We start from the raw sequence: 7954 nt of genomic DNA, 5'->3' as shown, positions 1-7954 counted from the left end.
ACAGTATAATCAAAATAGTATAAGAGAGGAAAAGAATTGAAACTACCCTGAATATTGGATGAAATCCCCAGAATAGTGAAAAGTGGAATTGTAGATAAAGCTAAATGTAGTACATGATTCTAAACAACTAATAAGAAAATGAACACAAATGGTGAAGAAGATTAAAGGGTTACTAACCCGATTAGAAATGACCATAATAAATAAAAATATATTTCAAAAGATAAAAAAACAAAATAAGTCTAAGAAAATAAAAATGAACATAAAAATAAAAATAAGAGAAAACAAATGGACTCAATGGTCCTCATTATCAGACACGTCAGTGTTGTGAGTCGTCGGCGCTGAAGAGGAGATATGGAGATACTGACATATTTGCTGTAGTATCGCATCAATACTGTCGAACCTCTAAATGTAGTACTACTCGAAGCGAGTGAACCGCTCGGGGAGGTCCGCTAAAGTAGCAGCAGAAGGAATAGGACGGTGACTCGAAGGTGGAGGCTGTGGTAGGTCCTCGTGATAGAGAGGAACATAATCAGTGAAGTCTTCGAGTTCATTCTGAACGTCAGAATGAAATAATCGATATTGTGGAGGATCTACTCCATGACGCCGCTTGATCATCCTCCTATGAATCATGCTCGCGATTTTCTGTAGGGACATCTAGCCGACTAGGGTAAGTGTAGAGGACTACTCTGGTGTGTCAAAAAGACTAAAGTGTCGAGCAACGTGAGTCACATAAGGGCCTAAACAAATGGGGCCCTTCCTGTGGCAGTCATTCTGATAGCAAAAAACTAAAGCGATGAAGTACGCCAAGTCAAATATATGCCCGGTGCTCTCCCTCCTACCAGTCAAGGTGTGAGCTAAAGTGCATGGAGGTACCGTAAGGCTGGAGAAAGAGAGGTTACTTTCGAGCGATTCGCACCATAAAGTGTCTGGCTCGCTGTAAGCTCTGTCCAACAACGTGATGATGTGTAATAGATGTGCTGATGTAGACGAAGGAAGTTCTTAACACTCATAAACTCATTAGTGTAGAGTCCCATAGCAGCATTGAATTCGGGGACACTCATCTGGCGCACCAAACCACCAAGTCAGAAAGTGATGGTGCCTGACTTGTCATGAGTGGTAATAACTTGTTGTAAAAGAAATGTCGCATATAACTCCAAAGTAAGCTCCATGTAGGTGGGCTCAATGATGGTGAAGAATTTGTCCCACGGAGCTGTGGCAATAAAGGCACGAACATCATTAGCTAGGTGGACCTGCTCTAATGCGGCCCAATCAATACATCGGCCTAGGTTGAGTGGGTGCTGTCTAAGTAACTGAAATAGATCCTCCTGGGGGCCTTTAGAAAATCAAAGATAAGGGTGGCAGGCCTCGGTGGAGGCGCTAGAGAAAGAGGTCGCGCCAGGGGTTTTCTGCTTTTCTAAAGCGGGGACTGTAACCTTAGATTTTTCGCGTGTGTTTGTCATAGTGGATCTATAATAAAGAAATCAAAATATATTAAATGGATGAACCAACGTAAGAGATGCATGTTTGGAAAGAATAAAAATCTAAGTAAAGTTCTAAAATTGGATGAATTTAGAAATAGACGTGGAACAGAGTAAAATTAAGAAACAACATGCTCTTACCAAACAAAACCTAATAATGAGCAATAATAAACATGAAGAAGCATACTAGCAAGAATAAAATCAAAACACAAATCAAATCAACCAAAACAAAAGACATGCACAATACTGTTGAATAAAAGAAAATAAAATCAGATTAAAATAAAAAAAAGGAAAAATGTCAACTTCAAGAAGAAACAAAGAATCAACAGTAAATGAACTGAATAAATAATAGTACATAAAGAAATAAAGAAAATCAAATAATAGAATAATAATAAAGAAATACTTAAAGAAATAATAATAATAATAATAATAATAATAATAATAATAATGATGATGATGATGATGATGATGATGATAGTAATAAAGCAAATAGAATAAGGAGGAAAGGGAGGACCGAAGGGAAGGTGTTGGGGTGGACACGCGGCGGCTGGACGAGCGGTAATGGAGTGGTCGTGGGGGTGTGTTATGTGACGGGGTGAAAGAGAGGTAAATGAAGGGGAGGGAAGGAAAGGGGTTGCGTCGTGGGTGAAAAGGGTGAGGAAGATGAGAGAGGCCAGGGGGATTCGGTTGGGTGTGCGTGGGGGTCGCGGTTAGAGGGGGATGGAAACGATGACAGAAGGAGAAGGAGCGGTTGAGGGTGGGACGACGGGGAAGGAATGGCGTGAGAATGAGGGCTGGTTGGTAATGTGCGGTTTAAAGGGCGTGTGAGGAAGAGGGAGGCCGAGGGGAGGAAAGGGCGAGGTGAGGTAGTGGCCGAAAAGGGTGAACGGGGGCTAGGGTTTTAATGTTTAGGGAGTGGCTGCAAAATTTGAAATGAGGAAGAAGAAGACAAAATTTTTAGAAAATAAAATTAAGGTTTGCTTTAAAAGGGTGACATAGTCATGTTTAGGCCCGTGTTGGGCCACTCAGCCGTGTCATAAGCCCCTATTGGGCCAGTCGACCGTGTCACACGCTCGTGTGGTTCTCTTTCAGCCCGTGTACGTTTTAAAAACATAGGCCCATTCTTCACACAGCCTTAAACACACCCGTATGTCTAGGCCGTACGGTACATATGGCCGTGTGCAAACTCCTTCGCTTCCCCCATGCCCATGTGACCTACTACATGCCTGTGTGGCTTTTAAATTGAAAAATTTAACTTCAGGTTTCACACAGCCTAGGACACGCTCATGTGTCCAGCTCGTGTAGTCCACACGGCCGTGTCACACGCCTGTGTAGACTATTTTAGGCCGTGTCTCTATCAATTTCTAAAAAATTAAGTCCTAGGATCCACACGACAAAGGACACGCCCATGTGTCTAGGTCATGTGGGTCACACAGCCGTGTTGCCCGGCCATGTAACTTACTGTTGAATTTTTTAAAATTTTAAAACTAAGTTTTAAGATTCCACACGGCCAAGGACACGCCTGTGTGTCCAGGCCGTGTGGGTGAAAAACACAATTTTTCATTATTATTTTTTATTTTAGATAATTAGTTAATTTTTAAAAATATCATGAGATAAAATTAAGAAATTTAGCAGTGTTAATACTCGGGTTGCCCCCCGAGAAGCGTTTATTTAAAGTCTAAGTTAGACTTACCTTATATTTGCACAATTCATGGTGGTTCGCGGAGTCGAAACTCCTCTTTCTCACTGTTAATTCTATTATCAAAATAAAGTTTGGGTCGAGTAATATTTACTTTGAAAGTGCTGAATTCAAAATACGTTACCTCGACTGTACCGTATGGGAAGACATTCAGTACCGTAAAAGGAGTTGCTCCATTTTCATTAAGTTCTAAAATGACAATTCAAGGATCTGTTTTATCTAACATTACTTGGTCCCCAACCTTAAATTGGTTCGTTCCATCTTTATGCTCGTCATGGCATCGTTTTGGTTCTGCATCGTATATTCTCAGTTTCTCCTTGACATGTGTCCACCATTCATCTAGTTCATTGATTTGTAGCATTCGTTCTTCATGAGTCATTCTGTTTTTGCACATAGACTGGAACGTGGCTCCATCACGTTTTTCCAAAGGGTTTCCTGCAAATAAGTTTGAGCCATAATGTTATTTATATTAACAAAACTCGTATAATCATCTCTATCGTTGATGCATTAACAGAATCACAAGCTTGGAGTGTAATTGTGTCATCATCTACACGAAGTATTAGTTCACCCGTACCAACATCAATAATAGTTCTGGCAGTTGTTAAAAAGGGTCGTCCTAAAATTAAAGGTACGTCACTATCCTCATCCATGTCTAAAACAACAAAATCAACTGGGAATATGAATTTATAAATTTTAACGAGAACATTTTCAATAATACCCCTAGGAAATCTAATTGCTCTATCTACTAATTAAATACTCATCCTAGTTTGTTTGAGTTCAGACCTAGTTGCTTAAACATTTTATAGGGCATGACATTAATAATCGCTCCTAAATCAGCCAAAGCATTATTAACATTTAAACTACCAATAAAATAAGGAATAGTAAAACTCCCTGGATCTTTCAATTTATTAGGTAGTTTATTTTGCAGAATGGCTGAGCACACTGCATTTAGCTCCACTTGCGGTGAATCATCTAAGTTCCGTTTGTTTGCCAAAAGCTCCTTTAAAAATTTAACTGAATTGGGCATCTGCGAAAGAGCCTCAATAAACGGTAAGTTGATATGTAACTTTTTCAAGGGTTTAAGAAATTTACCAAATTGTTCGTTAGTGTGGTCTTCTTTTGTCGCGTTGGGATATGACACATGAGGTTTATATTCTTTCCTGACCAATTTTTTCTCATTTTGGCTTACCTCAACCTTACTTTTACTTACCACACTTTCTTTCATCTATTTTGGTTTAGATTCAACTAGCCCTTCATCTCACATAGTAATTGCATGAAGTTGCTCCATTTGGTTAGTCTCGGTGTTGCTAGGTAAGCTACCTTGTGGTCGTTCTAAAATTAACTTTGCAAGTTGACCGATTTGATCCTCAAGTCCTTGAATCGACACATGTTGATTTTTAAGTGTGGTTTCGGTGTTTTGGAAGTGGGTTTCTGACACCGAAATAAACTTTGTCAACATCTCCTCAAGGTTTGGCTTTTTCTCTTGTTGGTAAGGTTGTTGTTGAAAGCCTGGAAGGAGTTGTGGTCTCTAGTTTCCTTGACCACCCCAAGAGAAATTGAGATGATTCCTTCAACCTGTATTATAAAGTGTTATTGTAAAGATTATTCTGAGACCTAGAATTATTACACATATAGTTGACTTGTTCGTACTCTATGCTAGGACCGTAAGGTAAATATTCTGGATTGTTCATTCCTCCTCCATTTGCATCGCATTGCATCACCTAATGTACGTGCGCAGAACCATATAAACCATCAATTTTCTTAGTTAAAAGTTCTACCTGATTCGATAACATGGTGACCACATCTACGTTAAAAACACCGTGTGACAGCCCAAAATTGACCCTAGTCGGAAAGTGGTTTCGGGACCGCTAAACCGAGTCACCGAAATGTTTGAACGTAATATTTATTGTCTAGAATATGTAATTATGAATGTGTGAAAATTTCAAGCTTCGATTTAGTCGATTGCATGTGAATTCAGTTAGTAGGACTTGTGTGATACTTTTGAAAAGTGATAGGCTAATCTATAAGGACCTAATAGTGCATGTAGTCAAAGGAGGACTTGCATGTCAAATTTCCCCCAAGTGCTAGTGGCCGCCATGACAAGGAATTATGGGCAAAACATGTCTTAGACATGTTATGTTGGTACATCATGGGAGAAAAAATAAACAAATAAGTATGGGTAATAAAGAATGAAAAAAAAAGAGAATGTGTGAGTGAACCCCCTTTTCGTGAGTTGAAGGAAAGCAAAGAAAAAAATTGTTCATCCTTTTTCATTCTTTTTTGGCCGAAAATACTAAGGAAGAAGGAAGGAATTTTGCTTCATGCTTGGTTTGGAAGAGGATTAGGAGGAGGTTTGGCCATACTAGTGCCTAGATTAAGGTATGTTTGATGTTGTGCCATGAGATTCATGCATGTTTTTGGTTGCTAACTTGATGTTCTTATTAGCCCATGGTTCAAATCTTTGCTATGTCATGGGAATGATATTCGGCCAAGGTGGATGTTGTGTTAGTGCCATTGCATGCTAAATATAAAGCTTGATAATGATACATGTGATGGGGGATTGAGGATTCTTGGATTTTCTTTTAGCATTTTTGAGTGAGACACTAAGTTCTTTGTTTAACCATGACCAAATTGAAACGGTATGGTGTTGTGGTGTATTCGCCATGGTAGATCCATGAGTATGATTTATGCATATTGCATGGTAGGTAAGATTTGAGCTTTGGATATGTGTTTATATTTGGATATAAGCAACTTGAGATTCAGCCCTTGCACCTATATGTACATATGTTTGCATATGATGTATTGGTATGACATATATACCATCTCAAGGTATATATTTGCATATGATGATGTTTGGTTATGAAATAAATGGTTGATGCGTATTGAGTTACAATATGGAATCGTTAGTTAGTAAAATGTATGCTGTTTTTTTGTGTGGTATTAAATGTATAATCGGCCTCAACATGGACATGCATATTCGCCACATGAGGGAATTGGTGTGCATGCATTCGGTTAGAGGCAAGCATATTGATGCCTATTCTTGGCTTAGAAAATTCGCTAAGAGGAATATTAACTAATGTGTTGAGTTCGATTCATGATTTCGCATATATGCGACTTTGATGCCTAATGAGTATATATATTGGCTAAGTACCTTGAATTCCTCTTCGATGCTCAAATGATTAAATCAATTTATTTGTCAAATTAAGCTCAAGAGCAAAGGGAGCTAAATCCGATAAAGGGAAGGAAAAAGTAGTCGAGTAGTCAGTCGAAATTGCTCGACAACATCCAAGGTAAGTCTTGAGTAATGACCCTACTTGAATTATATTGAAATCATGCTCCTTGTGTGTGGCTATTGAGCCGAAATTGTAAAGGTTTGATAAATATTTTGTGTTTGAGCCTTAGTAACGAAAATGAAATATGGATGTGTCGTGATTATTGATATATGTGTACATGAGCATTTGAATGATACCGGGCTAAGTCCCAAGGCACTTATGCTAGTGATTATATCCGGCTAAGACCGAAGGCATTCGTGCGAAGTTGTTATATCCGAGCTAAGACCAAGGTAATTGTGCAAGTTACCAAATCCGGGTTAAGACCCGAAGGCAATTGTGCTTGTGGTTATATCCGGTTAAATCCCGAAGGTACGTGATTCGGAAATGAGCAATCTTGCTGTAAAAATTTCAGTTTATACACTTGTGAAAATTCCAGCAATGAGGTATGTTCGTATGTGCTTGAATTAGTTGAGTCCTTACAAGTAAGTATTCGCTCAGTTGATAAACGAGCTACCGGCCTTTGGCTAAGTTGTTCTTTTGTGTATAAACATAAGGGTCGGTAATGTGAAGTAAGTATGATTATGAGAATGTGTATTAATAAAGTGATTCATTTAGTTATGTAAATGTAATACTTTAGTCAAAGCTGATTTCATTACTTGAGACTTACTAAGCATTAAAATGCTTACCCCGTTGCTTTGGCGCTCTGTTTTATGGATTTTGCTCGTTAGCTATTGGATTCGGGATCATCGAAGTTGAAGTCATCCACACTATCAAAGCCCCCATTTTGGTACAATTTTGGTTGAACTTTGAAATGGCATGTATAGGACTACCCTTTTGTTGTAGGACATGTACCTTTCAGTTTTGTGTAAACTTGGATAGCCATGCGAAAATGGCTTATATACGTTTTTAGCATAGTACTATAATCGTTTGTATGTTGATCATTATGAGGTATGGAATTGTTTTGAAATGATTAGCCATTGGAATGGTTAATCATGATCACACTTTGTGCTATGTATGCAAAAAGGGCCAATTGAATCATGGAAATCATGAAATAGGTAAAGCCTACATTAAAGGCAGATGCTGACAGCAGCAGTGATGTGGATGTGAAAAATCACTAAAAATAGTAGGAATGGTATTAAATAGTGAATAAATTATTTAAATGAACCTTGATGAATCTAATTTCATATGGAAGAAACGAAACGGTCATATGAGTTATATGTTAAGAAATATTAAAGTTCTCGTGAAACAGGGCCAGAACAGTTTCTGGATCCCCTGTTCCAACTTTGGAAATTCATTGTAAATTAACTAGAGATAATTAGGAGTCATTCCATATATGTATAGATTCCTATCTGAGTCTAGTTTCTATGGAAACAAACGGTATCAGTATTGAAACCCTGTACAGGGAGATATCCAATTTGCAATGCGTGAAGGTCAGTGTAGTCGAACCCTGGATTAGGGGAGACTTTAACTAATAAACTGTACTAATTGGCCCGACCAAAAATTCT

The sequence above is a fragment of the Gossypium arboreum genome, chromosome 8, assembly GCF_025698485.1.
Source record: "Gossypium arboreum isolate Shixiya-1 chromosome 8, ASM2569848v2, whole genome shotgun sequence".
In the NCBI taxonomy this organism is placed as follows: Eukaryota; Viridiplantae; Streptophyta; class Magnoliopsida; order Malvales; family Malvaceae; genus Gossypium; species Gossypium arboreum.
The sequence above is the reverse complement of the archived record's forward strand: the minus strand, read 5'-3'. Positions refer to the sequence as shown.